The sequence below is a fragment of the Marmota monax genome, unplaced genomic scaffold, assembly GCF_021218885.2.
Source record: "Marmota monax isolate L192 unplaced genomic scaffold, Marmota_monax_Labrador192_F-V1.1 WCK01_AAM20220418_F8-fsc00029, whole genome shotgun sequence".
In the NCBI taxonomy this organism is placed as follows: domain Eukaryota; kingdom Metazoa; phylum Chordata; class Mammalia; order Rodentia; family Sciuridae; genus Marmota; species Marmota monax.
Window position 1 is genome coordinate 2475616 of NW_026693024.1, and position 21103 is coordinate 2496718.

Below are 21103 nucleotides of genomic sequence, written 5' to 3' on the forward strand. Positions count from 1 at the left end.
CCCTCGCCTCCCCACCCCTTTTTCTCTCTACAGAGAGGCTTACAAAGAACAGCTTGTCCCAGATCATTTGCTCCAGCACCTGGTGGAGGGAGAGGAACTATTTCCAAATGTTCCTATTGAAGAAACAAAATTTGGGAGAGGGATGTTGATTGAGAGGTGATAAGTGTTCTGTAAGCTGCATTCCATGCTACTTTTTATCTCAAATTGCAATTTTAATTCAGGTGTCATGTCGACCTATTCTGACCTACCCAAAAACCATTAAGGTCTGGTTAGAAATATAAATATAATTGAGGTGAAAAAACAAACAAATTACCCACCTTCTGAGAACCGTTGCACACAGTAGGGACTTAATTCATATTTCTTCATGGATTGATTTCCCTATAATATTTATATTTTCTTGTAATACTTTGTACCTGATAATTCATAAAGAAAAAAACAAAGGTAATTTTATTCTAAAATTTGAGAGAGAAGGCTGCTGAACATATAATCATTGAAAAGACTTTTTTTTGTATTTAATTTCTACAAATCTTGATCTTTGTTAATGGAGAGTTTAGTTTTGGCCTCTCTATGGTATTTAATGAAGTCCAGTTGAAATAAAAACTTCAGTCTCAGTAAATTTTGATTCCTGGCATTCAGACCTGTGAAATGGTTTAATTGTATTTAAGTTCTTATTTCTAGCCTTACCAATAGACAAATAGCAGATATTCTCTTTCTGGACAGGCTCTGTTGTTTAGTGGCTGATGGCAGTGACACAGAACCCTGAGCAGACCAGGTGTTACAGATCATAGCAATATCTTAAATCTTTATCCTATTCTTGGGGGTGAGATGTATGCTAGTGTTTTCCAATTATACTAATACAAATGTATTAGATGTGAGGTAGTGTTTAGAACACAGATTTTTGGCTTCATACACACTGAGTGGGGTAAATACTTCCACAATTAAATGAGATCTGGTTTATGACTATCTCCAAACACACAGGAGAATTGCATTTTTTTTTGTCTGCTGGTGGCTAGTCAGTGCTGTGTGACTTGCTTTGGTCAGTGCAATGTGGTGTCTGATTTGCTAGTCTTTTGCTCATCTGCTGTATTGGACTGTTTTGCCTTGCTGTGACAAAATACCTGAGACTAGGTAATATATTAAATAAAAACTTTATTTGGCTCATGATTCTGGTAGGTAGAAGATCTATATAACATAGTGCTGGCATCCTGGGGAGGGCTACCAGCTGTGTCATAACATAGCAGAGCAGCAGACAGGGAACTGGAAGTGTGCAAAAGGGAGAGATCACATGGTAAGACAGGAAACGAGTGAGCAAGCCATGAAAACCAGAGTCACTTTATAACCACCTCTTCTCTCAGTAACTAATCTACTCCAAGAAACCATAATAATTCCTTCTGAGGGAAGCGCCTCCAAGATCTTATCACATTCTACTAGTTCTTACCTCCCAAAGGCTCCATCATATCTCAACACTGCCTCACTGAGGACCAAGCTTCCTGCACATTTACCTTTAGGGAAAAAACACATTCACATATGGCACCTGCCATGACTATCATGGAAGTATCAGATGGTCCCTCCATCAATCCCTGATTGACCAGGAGAAGCAGAGCTGCTCTTCTGCATTGGGTATATAGGATCATTAGAGAGGAACAAGCTGAGATATTCAAGTTGTTTGTTACTACAGCATAACCTAACCTGTCCCAACTGATGCAGTCAACTACATATTATACATGTAAGAATGCACATATAGGTGATCACATACATAGGTAACAAGAAAATAATAAGAATAATGGAACAGCGATGCATTCAATGAACACTCTTTCTTTTCCTTCCTGGACACAAAGATAGGTGACACTGCTTTCCTTCTCTTGCAGGTATAGTTCTAAATGAAATGTGGAAAGAAGGGTACCGGCTATTTATAGGTGTGGGCCATAGAATATCTCCCATACAACCCCTGCACGTTCTCTCTCCTTTTCCCTAGGGAGAGAGGTCTCTGAGGCTCTGGGAATTGTAGTATTCATAGACAGAGGGAGAATGGGTCCCTGAGTGACTGTATGGAGGAAAGTTCTTATAAGCCCTTCATAGTCCTTAGTAGACAGTTATTTGAGGGATTAAAACAACAACAGCAACAATAACAACCCTTATTAAGTCATTGAAATTTGGGGATTGTTTCAGAGATTGGCAACAGTTGGACACATCCTTAAAAGAAAAGATTTCTATTTCAATCTCAAACCAGTAAATATAAAGTTATGATCACAACATTAGAAACAGGGATGGCCACTTGCTATTACTGTTTGGCATTGTTCTGGTGGTACTAGCCCATTTAATGAGATAACAACAGGAAGTCATGACTTTTATCTATCCCAGATAAACTGTGTGAGGCACTGACCCCATGGATAGGACTTAATACCTCCAGAGATTCAGTATATGATAAAAGGATATGAAATCAATAAAGAATAGATGGATCAGGCCCCTGCCTGTACCCATCATCCAACTCCAACATTTTCAACTCATGACCAGTCTTGCTTTATCTCTTACTCTCCCTCCCACCACCACATGCATGCTTTCCCCACCTATCAGAGACAAAGATTTTAAAAATCAGCATACTTTCTTGGAGAAAATGTGTTTTAAAAAGAACATCTTATACATTGTTGGAAAAAATATAAATCAGTTACAATGTTTTTATAAAATTATTTATTTATTCTAATTTATTACACATGATAGAATGCATTTTAATTCATAGTACACATATAGAGCACAATTTTTCATGTCTCTCGTTGTTCACAAAGTAGAGTCACACCATTCGTGTTTTCATACATGTTCTTAGGGTAATGATGTCCATCTCAATCCACCGTCTTTCCTACTCCCATGACCCCTCTCTTCTCCCCCATCCCCTTTGCCCTATCTAAAGTTCCGCCATTCCTCCCATTCTCCTTATCTATCAAAACTATAAACACTTTGATCCAGAAATTTCATCTCAAGGATTTTGTAATGTGATATACTTTTACATGTGCAAACACCTAGAAAGTTAACTATGAAGTTATTAGTTGGACAAGCCAATGATTGGAAATATCTTATATGCTAATACTTTGTAGTTACACACAAAAAATGAGGTAACTATATTGATATGCAGTGTCCTCCAAGCTGGATTGGGAAAAGAAAGTGCAAGGCACAGAGCAGTGTAATAGTGCACTCCCATTTGAATAAAATAAGGGGAAAGATGCTGGTAGCAGAAAGTACCCAAGGCTTCTATAGGAGCAACAGGTGGCTAGGTGTTTTACTCCATTTTTTTTAATATTTATTTTTTAGTTTTTGGTGGCTACAACATCTTTATTTTTATGTGGTGCTGAGGATTGAACCCAGCGCTCTGCGCATGCCAGGCGAGCGCATTACCCCTTGAGCCACATCCCCAGCCCGTTTTACTTCATTTTAGGTTGCTATAACAAAATATTTGAGTCTGGTAGCTGGTAGCTGGAAAAGTTCAAACATGTTGGCACTGGTATCCTGGTGAGGGTCCCCCCTGACTCTGTTCAACGTGACAAAAATATAGGGAATTGGCCACATGCAGAAGGGGCAAGTGTGACCTTGTTTTATAACAACCTGCTCTCTCAGGTGCTAATCCTGTTTCAAGAGACCTGATCCATTCTCATGAGACAGCATTTAGCCATGCATGAGGGTGGAGTCCCTCACCCTTGTCACCTCCCACTAGGACACCTGTTAAAGATTCTGTCATCTCAATACCACTACACTGGGGACCAAGCTTCCAGCACAAGAACTGTTAAGGGATAAACTACATCCAAACCAAGCACTAGGGGTTAGGGTTAGGAGGAAAGGGTGGAAATTCAGTTTTTTTTCTACATATACTCTTGAGTTGTATATCATATTCAAGCACTAACTATTCAAACACAAAATAAAGTTAAAATTTAAAATCAAATCAAGTTGGCAACCACCAACATTATATGTTTAAGCAAAGTAAACTTGTGTCCTGTCAACCAAAGAATATCTGAATAATAACTTCTCTTTGAAAATTAAAAAAGTGACTCATTTGAAAAAAAAATCTTTTGAATTAAAGAAAAATTAGTGACACCTGATCTTGTTTTGTAATTGTAGAGAATCATTATAAGAAAGTGTATTCAACTTAAGAAAAACAATTTTTAAAAAATGAAAAAAAATTGACTTACATTCTCAGAAATAAATGTATAGTGTGATACACTGTGTGCCATCATCCATACATATACATAGATGCATGGATATGTATGCATTACATACATGAATTTCCTTTGCATTCCTGTACACATACATGTAGCACACACATGGACTGCCCTTGTGTTCCTGTATACATACAATAGCACACAGAAACACACATGTGCATGTGCCCATGCACAAGCACTCACAATCCTATCTCGTCAATTCAGTTCTCTTTTTAAGTAGCATAAGACAACTCACGGTTTGCAAACTGTATAGGGGCCAACGCAGGCCTAAAACATGTGTTCTGGATCCCTCAGCTATCTTGGCACTTGAGAGGATGCTCTGTTTGTTCAAACACCATCTGCTGTGAATAGCATTTCATTTTATAGCTTTCCAAAAAGCTTTCCAGGGTGCTCCTCACCACTTATCCATAGAGAAGCCCAGCCACCTCAGTGTGCTTTTCTCACTCTGCTGACTGAGCTGTGAGGCTATGAGTGGTGCCCAGAGGCCCCTTGCCTCTCAGGGAAAGATGCTGAGGGAAAGTGTGTTTTCCTTGTAAGAACCAGAAGAGGAAGTGAATAACAAATCCTGAGGAGTTTCAGAGGCATCTTCTCCACACTAGTGCTAGGCTATTTATAAGAACCAGAAGATGCCTCTGAAAGTGGTTAGCTCTAGACCATTTAAACAATTTGAACAATTTCCTAATGCTTGTAAGAAACCATGAATCTATGCTATTTAGTAGAGGAAAGTTTCCTCTAGAAAACCCAACTGAGGACCTCAGAGTGACACAGAAACTGACTGACTATAATGCATACATTAGCACTTGTGAAATGATAACTGCTTGTCTCAGGATTATTGCTCAGCAAATATTTATTGATCAATAAATACCATGGGCCAGGCCTTGTTCTAGGTACGAAGGATACAATGGTAAATAAGAAAGGCCAGTCCCCTGCCCTTCTTAAGTTGATAAACTAGTGATGTAAGATTTACACTTAGTGATCAATGTGTATCTCCACAGAATAGATGCTGTACAGGTTCTCCTGCCTTCACTGCAAAGTGTATTGACAGCTGACAGCTGTTGGCTGAGCCCTTCTCTGGGTATTGTCCCCAGAGGAGGAAATAGGTCTAAGGTCTCATTCCTCCCCAGGTGGTACCCACATACCCATGACCACATGTTCTGGAGGGTCAAATGCAAAGATATAGCCTGGGGTTGTACCTGGGGCTGATTATTTTCTGATCCTTGTTCTGCAAATGACCTAATTCTCTACTAAGAGAGCAGAGATGGTGACCTTGGTCATTTCTAAAAAAAATACAGAACATAGTGACTCCAGTCATTTCTTAATATTATTCTTTTTTATGTATGAACTAATTATTTCCCTGAAATCTGGGCCTTAATTACAAATAAACTTTATTATTTTTTAATGTTTCAAATGTATAAATAAACTTTAGAATAATCTTTCAAAACTTGGTGTCTCCAACCATATTTGATACTTAAACCAGATCAGCATTTCAAATACGGTCTTCCAAACCAGAACCTTTTCTTTCTTTTAGAACCATATACATAAGAGTTATGTTTATTTTATTTTATTTTTTGGAGTTTGAACCTGGGGGCAATTTAACACTGAGTTGCATTCTCAGTTCTTTTTATTTTTTATTCTGAGACAAGGACTCACTAAATTGCTTAGGGCCTCACTAAGTTGCTGAGGCTGGCCTTGAACCTGAGACCCTCAGGTCTTAGCCTCCAAAGCTGCTGGGATTACAGGCATGTGCCACCACAACCAGTGCTTTTAATTTATTTTTGATGTTTAAAAAACAAGCATACTTGAGTTTAAAATGAGACTTGCTGGTAGAAGCTGAATTTCTAGTATCCCACTTTACAATCTTCCTAAGACACCATAAAAAAGAATTGATCAATATTTGAGGAGATAGATATGCTTAACCTGATTTAAAAATTACAGAATGTATACATGTATTAAAACATCATACAGTACCCCATGCACAGTTTTAATGCTTTTCATTTGTCATTTTAAAAATTCAAGTTAAAACTTTTTCAAAAAGACAGTTAGAAAATGTCATTTGCATGTGCCTGTTACAGGCTTCTCTAGTTGCTAGAGAAGACTCTCTAGTTGCTAATGAGAGAAGTCTGCGGGAACTGGCTTGAAGTTTAAAGTAGATTCTCAACTGGGCCTGCTTAATCCTCCCTTCCCCCACCATGGGCAACGTTTGGAGCTGTTTTGATTGTGACTACTGAAGATGGGGATGCTACTGGCTTGTCCTGGGAAGTGGCAGGTAGTGGCCTTGTGCTGCTCAGCACCCCACAGTACACAGGACCGTCCACATAACAAAGGGTGATCCACATATCAATAGAGCTGAGGAGAAGAACTCTGGTGGTAGCCACCAGCCAGCCTCCCTACCTCATAGAATATTCTCTGGGAGAGAGGAATTCCTTTCCACAGCCCCCTTCAAGGGGAGATATCTTTTTTTTTCCCTCTGAAGTCCCACTAAACAGCTGCCCAGCTGCATTGTCAGATGGTATCATCAGTTTATGACTCCTCTGATGAGCAGCCTGACTGTCAGGGGTGTCTGAGGCCTAAATCTTGGGCCCAGACAATACTTCCTATTGGAAATAAGACAGATACAAGAACATATATGTTTTCTGAAAAATCCTTCCATAGGTCCCAAACTCTCTGTATATGTATGTTCATGGCCGTGTGTGTCTGTGTGTGCTTGTGCATCTGTTTGTGCTAGGTTAGTGTTGATGGGAGGTGCTTTCATTTCACCTAAAACCCCCAAACCTTTAGAATAGTGATTAACAATCTGTTCTTTCTCTCTTTTCTTTTCTACCCTCCTGATCCCCAATGGAACACTTGCACACAATGATAAATAATAATAATAACTAACATTGTTATGTACTTACTTACGTGCTAGTTCCTTAAGTGCAAATTGCCACAAGCCCCTATGGGGAACATATTTTAATTCCCTTAGAAGCTGAGAACACTGAGGCCTGGTGAGGTGAAGCAGGTTGTCTAGGACCAGTGAGAGGCTCAGGGGAACTGTGTGGAAGTGGGAAAGACAGTGAGAACTATTGCATTAAATCAGATGGGAGTGTGGTTCACAGACACATCCGCCCACTGTTGAATTTCTGCTTGGATGTGTCCTGTGGAAGTGGCACCTGCCACTTCTGGGCAGAAGCTCTGTGAGCCAGCACCTGGTCTCTTTGCTCCCTCTCCCTTTGCCCTGGGACAACTGACTTCCAGGGGGAGGCTGCCCCATCAGTGTGCCTCCCAGGGGGCTTCAGGAGTAAGCTGGCATGGACCTGAATGGATATGAACTGTAGGCAAGGGAAAAATCTGAGGAAATCCTTGAGATCTTGTGATCGGTTGTTATCCCAACAGAATGTGGTTGTTTTGACAGATTTAGGGGCCCTTGAAACTTTTAGCTTTATGGGATTTGGCTCCCTAGAGCGTAAGGGAAGCTGAGAGGGAAGCTGGCCAAACAGAGTGTTTTGGTAAATCCTTCCACTGGCCTATGGCGACTCATGTGCTGGGGAATTTACAGTGAAGCTGTGGTAGGATGGGGTCCCGCCCCCTTCCCACACTCAGGGGTTCTCTGATGGGAAGAGAGCCACGTGGAGGTTCTCAGCGGTGCAGATTTTGTCTTTTAGTGAAATAGTAAGGATTTCTAGAATCGTTTATTATGATGAAGTCAGGCCCCAATGGTTTCTTTGGTCAATTCTAAACATTTAAGGAATAAACAATAACAACGCAATACAAATTTTTCCAGAATATAGAAAAAAAGGAAAAACTTTCTTTAGGAGACATCTACCCTGAATTTTCAAAGCTGACAAGGACGTTAAGTCAGGAAAATGACAAGATGCTGAACTCCCTAACAAAATTATTAGCAAACTAAGTTCAGCAATATGAAAAGTGGTGGCTTATCCCAGGAATTCAGAATGGTTTAACTTTTGAGGCTCAATCAATGTAGTTCATTAGAGTATTAGGAAAAAAAGGAAAATTATATGATCATATTGATGGATACAGGGAAAAAAATGGACAAAATTTAACACCCTTCACGATAAAAACCTCCAGCAAACTAGGATTAGAGGGAAACTTTCCTGGGCTTGGGGTGCAGCGCAGTGGTGGAGTGCTTTGTCTAGCATGCATAAGGTCCTGAGTTTGATACCCAGAACTGCAACCCTCCCCTCAGAGTCCCTACAAAATTCCAAAACAACAGGCTAGTGGTATATATCTCTAACCCTCACTACTCTGGAGTTTGAGGCAAGGAGGATCCTAAATTTAAGGTTGGCCTAATGAGATCCTGTGTCAAACAAAATTTAAAAAAGAGCTGGGGACGTAGCTCAGTGGTAGAGCACTTGCCTAGCATGTGTGAGGCTCTGGCTTTAATCCCAAATACTGCAAAACAAAACAAAACAAAAAACAAAACAAACCTCAAAACTTTAATTTGACAAAGATTATTTACAAAAATACACAGTAACAAACATCAGATTTAATGGTGAAACACTGAAAACTCTGGGGAAAGCCGGAAAGCTGAGGTCTTAAACAAGCAGACTCCACACGTGTGTCAGTGTCCCCACAAAAGCTCATCTACTAGTTGCACGTGCGTGTGTGTGCACACATGTATACACACAGACACAATGCTGGCCTCGGAAACCCCCTAGTAATACTTTTCTCTCTAAAAACACTCTTCAGACTGTTTGCTCACTTCTGTGTTGACTGAAATGCTGTTTGAAAATGTTGAAACCTAAGGAAACTTTGGCTAACAGCAAGAAACCAAAAGCAAAGAGGCCCCAAAGAAATTAGACACCCGGTGAGCACTCTCTTCATATTGCAAAGCTGTTTTTGTGGTCACACCAATGGTTCACTTCAAGAACCTCTTAGCTGAGATCTGGTTTTTCAAACTGCAGTGGTGATTGTGGCTCTTGAGCACTCTTAGATATTGAAGAGTGTCCATAGGATGTCAGTCTATATTTCATCTGGGCTAGTGGTGGTTCTCAAGGCTAAGATAGTTGTGGACTAACCTCTTTTATGGGAAAAAGTGTTTTTTATTCCCTCCACTGTTTATATAAATTATCTTTTTTTGTTTGTTTTTTCTTATTTTGTATTTAAATTTTAAAACTATACATATTTAGTATACTAAGTGATACTAAATAAATTATTTTTGTTGTGATACTTAAGTATGGACAGGTATAAAGCTATGCATAAACCAACTTCTTTTATCAATTCTCTAAGTATATAGATTCTCTACCAAATCACCAAAGTGAATATGGTATTAACCTTTAAAATTTAGTGGTTTTCCCCCATTTTAAATTCATATTATCAATTTATCATCTTCCATAAATGATTCAGACCTGTTTTTCTCTATTCAAACTACCAGGATGTTTTTCTATAACACTTTGCTGTGCCATCTGGCTCTATGCATCATTTAAATCAGAGGCAGATAAGCGATGGCCCATGGGCCAATTGTACTTGTCCAACTATTTTTGTAAATAAAAAATTTTATTGGAAGATAGTCACAACCACTAATTGACATATATTCTATGATGGCTTTCACAATACATTGGCTAAGTTGTCTATTCTATCAGTATTAGCTCATTGCAATTAAGGTAGTACTTTTTGGTCCTAATGGCCTAATGAGGCCCAAGGCAGAAATGGGTATCTGTATCTAAAGGTGGTGCTTGGTTACAGGGGGCAGGCACTCAAGTAATTCAGAATTGATTTATTAATTATGGATTATGTTTCTGGAATGATTTTGGCCTCTTCATACTACCAAATGCTAAATGTTTAGCAGTGACATAAAATTAGAGGTGTTATGGTTTGAATGTGCAGCCCCTCCAAAATTCAGGCATTGTCAATGTGATAGAATAAGTAAGTAGTGCCCAACAGTTAATTAGACCAGGAGGATTCCTCCCTTGAGAATTGGATTTCCATAAGAAGGCTTGATGGAGGGAATTTGTCCCTTTTTGGCTGTGCCATGTGAGGGCACAGCAGGTAATCTCTCACCAGATGCCCTTGCCTCAATCTTGGACTTACCAGCAGCCTTCAGTCTGTAAGACATAAATTTATGTTCTTCAGACATTACCCAATTTCAGGTGTTGTGTTGTAGCTGCACAAAATGGACTAAGATAAGGAAAAACAATTTGGGCTGGGATTGTGGCTCAGTGGTACAGCTCTTGCCTAGCGTGCATGAGGCAGTGGGTTCAATTCTCAGCACCACATACAAATAAGTAAAATAAAAAAAAATTTCACCATAACTAATAAAAATATTTTTAAAAAAGAACAATTTATTGGGGAAAGCAAGCTAATTTATGATTTCTCAGATTTACAGGTTGATGTTATATAAAGGTGTTTCTTTGGTTTATGAGAAAAAGGCAATATTCAACAAAATTTTATTGAAAACCTACTAGGAATATAAAAATAAATCAGACACACTTTCTGACACAGCATTTTGTAGAGCTAGAATTTGCGGGATTCATTTTCTTTTAAGACTTGGATTCATGGTAATACAACATGTTTCCAAACCCTGTGTTTCAGCTGTTTTATGGACTTTTGGGTCAGTGCCATTCTCAGCCTGCTTGCCTTATCTTTCACACTCCTGTGTTTCTTTTGGAAATGACTTCAGTGGAGGAAAGTGGACAAGAAAAGAAGGTCTTTTTTTTTTTTTAAAGATGCTTTCCTTCTGTAATTTGGAAAGAGGAACAAATTGAGTGTCCCTAGTTTAAAAAATCTGAAATACCAATGCTCTGAAATTTGAAACGTCTTGAGTTCCAACATGAAGCTCCAAAAGTTTTGGATTTTGAAATTTTGGATTATGGATTCTGAATCCCTAATCCCCTGGGAAATCTATGCAAATATTACATCACCCACCCCACCACCCAAATCTCCCAAATTTGAAATGCTTCTGTTTCCACATTTTGAGTAAAGAATATTCAACCTGAAGTTTGGATATAGCCCCTGTCACTAGAAAGGGTATGCATCCTTCTATTCATATAACATATATTTTCCAAGCATTTCCCATGTGCCAAGTGGTCTGCCAGGGACTGGGGGGTCAGCTATGACCAGGACAATTATACTTCCTATCCTATGTGATTCTAGTGGGGCAAATGACCTCACACATGTGTGGTGAGATATAATGAATGGTAGAGGGAACCTAGGGTAAATCTGCAGCAGGAAAAGCATCTTGGAAGAAATCGTATTTGAGTAAGACCTTCAGTGTGTGTAGGAGTTAGATAAGTCAAGAAGATAGGAGGAAACTTCCATGCAGAAGACAGAGCATGTGCCCCCAAGTACATCATAAAAACTTTTGAGGAATGCAAAAATGAAGATGTCTATGGATATGCTGGTCGTATGCATCTGCATGATTTGCAAACTCTGTCTTTTAGTTATTTGCTTTTTGGCACGAGATCCATGTTAAAATGTCTGGATGTCATCTCTGGGATGGTTCATTGCATGTGGTATTCTGACATTCAATTCTACACCATCCTTTCACCATAGTTTTTTGAGAGAGCACAGGAAGAAGTTACACTTTCCCACCCACCTTGTTCCTACATAATCTCAAAAGTAATAAAGCAGACAGAGCAGTCTGTATTTGCCAAAGTCTCTTATGCTCAGAGCTTGTGATATATTGGTCTGTTTCTTCTTTCCCCCAAAGAAGGAAACTTTGCTCTCATATTCCTTTTTATGGGTGAGGAAACTCATATACACATATTTCATAGGAGTTTCAAAATGCCTAATTTCACGTTCCAGGATGTTCCTGAATGGTACTTTTCTCCCCTTTTCTCATCTAGGTCAATTAGATGCAGATGGCCTCAAATGAGAGTGGAAAGGGTACTTTATTCTGCAAAGGGTTTATTTTAGAGGCAATGTATGTGAATGAGCTCTGTTTGAGCAAACCCTGCTTAATGACCATGTGCACCTTTACTTAGGACAGGTCAAGCGGTCTCTTTCCTGGAACTGGCACAAGGAGGCGTTGAAGCTGGGTGTTTGCAAACTGCTCCATTTAAAAGTACCTCATTAAATGAAGTCTGTGTTAACCACCTCCCCAGGGATGAGGCAGTCCTGGGCCAGCTCACTCTTTGTCCCTTGTGCATTCATATCTTTGATGGGTGCCGTGGAAGCTGGGTGCAGAGAGCATGATTTCAGTTCCCAAGCAGTTCTCTACAATAACTAAAACCCTCCTGAAAAATCATTTCATACATTTGGGCTTGAGGGGTTTGCAGCAGATGATCAGTAATGTCACTTCTAGCTGTAACACATTCTGTGAATGAATCTATTGAACACGTTCAAAATCCCTAGACAGATGGACATGGAGGTTGGAAGTTTATTTAGCACAGCACTTTATAAGGAAACTCACATAATTTCAATATCTTCAAGTTGCTTACTACGGTCATTTATGCCAGTTGAGTGTTTGGTGATGATAATAATTTGATTTGTCTCATCTCAAGGAAAATTAGGATTGAGGGAAGGTTGTGAATTTGCGTGCAGTGTCTGATGGAATCCATCTCACAGTGGTGTCCCTTCCCCCCTCAAAACTCTTATCTGAGAGACCACTGTTCCAGAACACCTGGGGCTTCCTTACATGAATATCATGTTATTCTCATTAAGCACAAGAACATGCAACAATTATGTAAAAGTGCGCATGTGGGGAAAATCCAACACATTTCACAAGGGAATGGGTATACAAAGCCGGCTTTGAACCTGCAAACCTAAGCCAGCCAACATGTCACAGGTGAGAACGTGTTAGTGAGGGGGTGACGACAGTTCTGAAGCTATTAATTCACTTATCCTCAGATACACTCAGGCAATTGTTCTGAGTTTCCGGGTGGCTGGAGGGCGTTGCTGCTCCATGGCACGTGCGGGCCACGCCAGCTGCCAAGCACTGTGTTCGCGTCTCCTGGCTCTGTCTTCACGTTTCTCTGTTCCCCTTTCCATCGGATTGCAGTGGCTTGCCTACTTTCCCATTCTTCTGGACTTCTTCCTCCTTTGTTCTGAGGGGATGACTGTGAACCATTTAGAAAGAAGTAGTAAAAAAATAAAGATGTACTGTTTTAATATGTGCAGGCATCGACACAGCTGGCATAATAGAAAATACAGGAAAACCAGTTAGCAACTCTGATTGATTTGTAGGCTGTATCACCCTCCGAGTGGAGGCTGGGTGGAGAGCTTTCCCTGAGTTGTGGAGTAAGTGTGAAGCTTTGACCCAGGCAGTGACAATAGATGGTGACATGAAAATGATTGACTGTCTTTTTGTTTGTTTGGGGTTGAAATCCTCTTTATTTGTGCTAGCAGCATTTGTCCTTTGTTATACATATACCACACATACACACAAACCTCCCACTACATACTCAGCACACATAGCACAACACACACAAACTCAACACACCAGACACAGTCACACACACACACACACATACACTATATATATATGTGTGTGTGTGTGTGTGTGTGTATACATATATATGTATATATATATGTATATATATATATAACCAGACACATCCAACATATACCTAACATCCACACCACTGCACATACCCAACAGAAACATCATACATCACACACACAAATTCCACAACACACAAAATGCACATGCCACACATATTCAACACAGACTCAACAAACACCACAGTGCACAAACACACACACACCATGCATATCCAACACATATTCAACACACACATACGACAACACACACATGCACACACCACACCACAATACCCAACAGACACCCAACACACACATACCACAACACACACATGCACACCACACATACCCCACACACATATACCACAACACACACAGTGCACACACCATACCATATATACCCAACACACACCCAAAAGACATATGTATATATACACACTGTATACACTTGTGAACACCCCTCTTCTGCAGTGGGATGGGGGACAATCAGGCACTTTGGAGAAACACAGCCATGGGATTGGAAGCTGAGAAAACTCAAGGTGAAGGAGCCCCATGGATGGACTTGGGTGTAATTAGAGGGGCCTCTTCACATAAGTCATCTGCCAAACCATCTTTTCCATACTGTAGGGCTTTACTGCGAAGAGAAGAGGGCGTAGTTTCCTGCATTTTTTTTTTTTTTGGTAACTATTTGCTTGGTTCAATGCCTGATGATTATCAAACGAATTACCATTCCCCCTTCCCTGCCCAATCCACACACCCTCAATGCTGCTGTCCTGTGCGGGCTAATGTTCCAGGGTTTGTAGCCATGGAGGGAGGAATCCGTTCTCCCTATAGAGCTAAGGGAGAAGCTAAGCTTCTTCTTTTTTTTTTTTTTCAGTACCAACTTGTCTTCTGGCCCCACCAATAAAGAAGTGAGAAGCCATTGTGAAAAAAACAACATTCTCCACTCTGGCCAATAAAGTGTTCATGGAAATGCCCTCCTCGGCCCTCCCCCCATGGGCCAATGTGTGTGAGGAATTTCCATGGTAATGGTATTTTACGAGCATGAGTCACTCTTCTGTTTTCCAGGGAGCGCTTCGCTCTGCCCATCTCTTTTAGTACATTTCCATTTGGTGTGGTTTGGCTGCCGAGTGCAGTGTGGCGGCAAGTTGCTTGAAAACATTTCACGGAAAGCCAGCTGCCCCAGCCCTGGCATACCTGCGGACCACATATAGGGCTGTAATTGCAAGCAGCTGCCCACCCACCCACGTAACAGTAAGAGAAGCCATTTTTTAAAATGTTAAAAATAGCATGCCCCAGGGGCAGCCAGCTCGGTTGTTGATTCAAAAAATATTTGCCACCAAGAAGAGCTAGTTTGGTATCTATCCCCCTGTTAGTGTTTCAGGAGGGTCACTCAGTACCAGCCCCATAGTTAAGCTGAGTTCTTCATGATAATGAAAACGGTAGCCCAATGACAACAGCACGCATTTATTGAGCACTTACTCTGTGTGTCCTACTCTGTGTTTTAAGCCCTGTCCTGACTCAGTCCATCTTCGGATGCCTGCCCCAAGGTAAGACTGTCCATGGAGAAAGCAGATACCAGTATGGGGACCCCTGACATGCTGGGAAAGCTTTACCACACCAAGATGTTCCCTTTGTCTGACAAGTTGAGTCCAGGGAAGAGTTTCCCTCAACTAGTCTCAAGATGCCCTGAAAAACAGGAAGAAAGAGGGAGAGAAGGAGGGAGGGAGGAGAAGAAAAAAGGCGGAAAGGGAGGGAAGGTTCTCCACCACTTTCCTTCAATTCCATTTTTTTTTCCACATTAGGATCTGTCGTGCCAAAGCTTGGGCTCTTTCTTTATTTTTTCTGAGATGGGGTTTTGCTATAATGCCCAGGATGGCCTTCAAATCCTGGATTTAAGCAATTCTCCTGCCTCAGGCTCTTGAGTAGCTGTGACTGAAGGTGCCTGGTTCTTTTTCTTTTTCTTTTTTTTTTCCCTTATTAACGACCCAATCATGTTTAAGGGGCACAGAGTGATGTTTTGTTACGTTTATATTACATAATGACCCAGATCAGGGTATTTAGCATATTATCACCTCAAACATCTCTCATTTCTTTGTGATGAGAAACTTCAAAATCTTCTCTTCTAGCTATTTTGAAATTCTCAGTATAACATTGTTAATCACGTTCACCCTATGGTGCAATGAATAGCTCAGCACATCTCATTTCTCCTACCTAACTCAATTTTGTGCCCTTTGACCACTCTCACCCCAACCCCCCTCCAGCCCAACCTTCCCCAGCCCCTGGTAACCACTATTCGACTCTGCACTTTAATGAGATGACCTTTTTTAAGTTCTACAAGTGAGTGAGATCATGTGGTATTAGTCTTTCTGTGCCTGGCATATTTCACCTTAACATAGTGTCCTCCAGGTTCATCCAGTTCCCTGCAGATGACCGGATCTATTCTTTTTTTTAAATGACTGAACAGGATGTCACTGTGTGCGTACACCACATCCCCTTATCCATTCACCCATTAATGGACATTTGGGTTGACTCCACATCTTGGCTATGGGAAATAGTGCTATGTTGGACACAGGAGTACAAATGTCTTTTTGACATGCTGATTTCATTTGCTTTGGGTATATACCCAGTAGTTGGGTTGCTAGATCACATGGAAAGTCTATTTTTATTTTTTGACGAGCCTCCATACTATTTCTTTTTTTCTTTTTTTTTTACAATGGATGTGTTAATTTAAATTCCTAGCAACCATGTTTAAGGGTTACTATCCCTCCATGTTTATGTCAGCATTTGTTAACAAAGATTTCCCCAGTCATCCTCTAAGGTAGGACAGGTGGTGATTAAATAGTGGGCAAAAGACCTGAAAAAATATTTCTCAAAAGAAAATATCCAAATGGCCAAAATGTGTGTGTGTGGGGGGTGGGGGTGGGAGTGGAGGAAGCTCAGCATTCCTAATCATTAGAGGAGTACAAATCAGAACCACTAAGGTATTACTTCACCCCAATAGAGTGGTTATCATCAAAAAGACAAAAAGTAGCAATTCCATTTGTAAGGACTATTTACAGGTGTTAGTGCGAGGCATTTCAGAGCCTTTAATTTGTGTCAGAGAAGTCAGTTTAGGGAGCACTTCCCAAACTTGACCTTGAATCTGTGATTTCCAGAGCTGGTCTTGATAACCTGGAATTACAATTGTCCCTGTGGATTTTACATGATGATCCCATGAAGAATGTGTCCTTTAAATTCATATGATCTAGAGAATTCTCAACACGCCTGAACCAATTCTTTCCTTAAGTTTTCCTCCTCCTCCTCCAACTCCTCCTCTTCCTCCTCCTCTTTTTCACAGCAGAAGGAAAATGAGACCCTTACTTGAGATTACCCATTCCTTCTTGCAGTGCTAGGAGATTTGGAGAAGATAAACCTTAATGAGGTTATTGGATGTATGAAAGTGCTAGAAAATGTGCAAAGTTATGATAAAGGCATAAAAGGCATTCCTGGATTTTAGTGGATCATTACAAACATTCTGAAACCAACCAGCAATTTAATAAGCCATAGATCTTTGCCAAACTATAAAGGGTTTTCACCATAAGATGTGCAAAAGTTCAAACAAAGCATTTTAGACTGGTCAATATGAAAAGTGTCACTGAAGAAGTTATCTGACCTGTTGTAAGTGGATGTTGATAATGATGTTGATGATAAATGAAAGCAAATAAATGGTAATGTAAATATGCAATTTTATTTAATTTCCCCAGTTATCCTCTAAGGTAGGACAGGTGGTGAATTCATTTCAGTGACCTGTCACAAACGTATCTGCAACGGAAACCACTTGGGATAGAACCTAGATGTTAAAGAAGCATTAGGAAATCAGCTTACACAGTTTGTGTGTGTGTGTGTGTGAGATTTATAGCTTTTCTTAGCACGTTTTTTTCAGTGTCAAACAGTATCTTATAATTTATAGTGTGATATCTATGTAAATAAACCCACAAGGAGCTCAAGGCTCGTTGGCCAGGCCCATTTTATTCTTCTTTATTCTACTCACATTAAGGACCATAGCTTTATCAGAGCCCTTAGTTTCACAATAACTGTGTTAGATCTTAATCTAATTTTCTGGCTCAGTCCATGTGTTTGGAACTTATGGAACTTATGAAAAACATCCAGATAGCAAGATGTCACAGTGACTCAGGTACATGCCTCACAGTATTGTCCATCACAAACCAAAGAGCAGCTTCATGCCATGAACTTCGGACTAAATCATTATAAGTGGTGGGGGCAAGTGGATGGGTGTGAACTCACTTAGGATGTTAAAGATACAACAACTGTAGGTGTCTCTGGAGTGGATGGGAGGTTTACTTCCCTTCCTTTCAGGTGATGTAAAAAGTGAAATTTATGTTTAAATGCTTATACTTTAACTTGATTTTTAGTCTTTTCTTGACCAACCTTATTAAATAAGGGCAGAAAATGTGGTACCTACGTACAATGGAATACATTTCAGTTATACATCCGTTTGTTGTAACACAGTTGGAACTGGAGATCATCATGTTAAGCGAAATAAACCAGGCACAGAAAGACAAGTAGGGAAATCCAAAAAGTGGATCTCACAGAAGTTGAGAGTAGAACGGTGGTTATCGGAATCTGGGGATAGTAAGTGAAGGGAGGGTGGGGAAAGGTTGATGGATGGGTGCTAAGTCACAGTTGGAGAAGAGAAATGGGTCTAGGGTTCCACTGTACATTAGGGTGACTGTAGATATCAAAGATGTACTGGATATTTCAAAAAAGGCTAGAAGAAAGGAATTTGAATGTTCTTACCACACATTTGATAAATATTTTAAAGATTGTTATGTTTACCTTGATTTGAACATTTCACAATGTCTATATATACTGAAACATCACATGGAACCCCATGAATATGTACAATTTGCATGTGTCAATTTAAAAAAAGCAGAAAACTGGCCAAGTTATGAAAACATTTTGTCCCTCTAATAAATAATACAAACAGAATCTTGGTAGGGAGGGAAGACATCTTGCTCCGCTTTTTAGCTATATTGACTTACCTTGCCTTGAAATTTCCATTTCCTTACCTAGAGAACAATCCAGGCCTGTCTATCTCACGGGATAGCTGTGAAGATCAAATGGATAATCAGTTAACTAGTTAGTTAATATCCTGCTCTGTTCTAAAAAGCAAGCAAACAAACACCCTTGCCCCCCCTCCAAAGGATGTAAAGCAACTGCCTCAGTAAATGGTCATGCTTTTGAAATCTAAATGGACTGTAGATATGCAAACCATTATTACTAATCAAGTCAGTGAAAGGACCGAATTCTGAACCAGATCAGAATTTAACACCTAGAACTATAAATACTTTAATACAATTATAAGCTGACCTCATTTTTGTTGAATTTCTTATTACTTTCTCTAGTACTACAGTAACTTAATAGTAAATACTTTGCATCTTGGGTGCCAGGGAGGTTGTAGGATTTAGTGTCAGAGAAGAGCCAAGGGAAACACAATATGTTGTTCTGTTAGTGCTCTGTGCTTATTACAATGCTAGCTTGTCTGTTAACTGATGGGTATATATATATACCAAAAAAGTATGTGTGTGTGTATGTATGTGTGTGTGTGTGTGTGTGTGTGTGTGTATATAGGTATATACTTTTTTTTTTTTTTTTTTAGTGGCTGTCTCTTTTGTTGAACAGTGGGGGTCACACAAAGCCAGGGCCATGTCTATTTTGCTTTCTGAGGTATCTTTACAGCCCACTCTGTCTGCCAAATAGTAGGCCCTCCATAATGCTATTTGAATAAATGACAGAGTGATGAGCAAATCCGCCTTTTCTGCTTCTTAGTTAGCTGCGCTGTAGTAAGGCAGCCCAGCTCCACCAAGGAAAAGCTAACTATGGTACAAGGTGGGAGGGTGAGGCCTAGAAAAGTGCCCAGGCAAGTTAGAAAAAGCTCCCTGTCTTTGTGCATTTGCTTCCTCTGGCCAAGTGCCCTCCCTGCACTCTGGGTAATGTACATCTGTTCTGGCCATGCTCTGTTGAACTGGAATTATAGTATCTTGTTCCCCACTCCAAACACAGAGCCAGTGTGAATGGCTTTCCCAATAACTTTAGTCACTGGAAAGACTGAGCAAATGTAGCTTGTGGCTGGTGAACCTTAAGTACAAGAAAATCAAGTAGATAAAGCCCAGATTTTGTCTATATGGTAAAACTACATGGAGACATGTATGGATGTACCCATGTACGTCTACATATAGAAATGGTTGAACTGTGTTAAGGAATCAGTTAAGTTAGGGACAAAGCTGATGGAGTAAAGGAGTTCTAACACACACACACACACACAGTAAGAAAAGTGGCAACTGGATCTCCCAGATGTAAGGTGATGGACACATTGTCTCTGATTTAGGAAATAAGGAATATGGAATGGAAAGGAGATGAGTGGTGGAGGAAAACAAATATGAAACCATTTGGGGTCAGAATTTCATCATCCTAAATTTCACTAAAATTTTCAGTGTCAACAATATCCAATAATTATGCATAAGTAGATGTCTATCTAATATGGGTAAGGGAAGTCTCCCTGAATTGAAGCAAAAGTTATTTAGGAAAAAAATTTTTGAATGAGGACTCTCCATAGTTTTCAAAACCAGGATGAAAATGTCACTAAGTAAAGTAACCCAACTGGTTGAATAAATCAGTCACTACCAAGTTATTATTGATCTGTTCAGAAGGAACATTTAATCTTTAGATGATTATTATAAATTTGACAGCCAAGTCTTTGCTGAAGTCCTAGTCTCATGGCTTGCTCCTGTTTCGTTATTTTTTTTTTCAGAAACCAAACTACTAATTCTCTGAAAGACATCAAAATTAAGTAGGCAAAAAGAATATAACAGTTACTATCTTTGATAGAACATTGCTTCATGTTAAAATAAGTAAATTAATATGTCTTTACTTACATGAATTAAGACACAAGGGCTGGGGTGAATATCATAATATAAATAAAAGACATTCTTGATCATATCATCTTAGAAATGCTTTGTTGCAGGCAAATGTCAACTACCAGAAAAATGAAGATAGATTGAATGATCCAGGAAGTGAGCCAGCACTGAGCTGGTGAAGGACAAAGCTGGCCACTATAATTTGGTCCTGGTAAGCAAACCTAACATGTTCCCATTGCTCCTTGACCCTGGTGCCTTAAATTCGAGATACACTTTAACATGTGGATAGTCTCCTACTTAGTTCCTGGCTTCTTGACTTTTGCCCACCCATCAAAACTCATTATCCCAATCATTTCTGTCTTTCATCACTAGTCAAGAATAGATAATTGAGGTTGTATGCAAACACGTTCCTCTTGCATGCTACTCAAACATCCATTAACACCGCCGGGCAGCATCATCACATTACACAGATCTGAGTGTTGGGAAACCAGGTATTGGTCATCAAGGCAGCCTTGTCTAGGAAGTGACTAGCAGTCCAAGTCTGAATTACTGTTGGCAAAC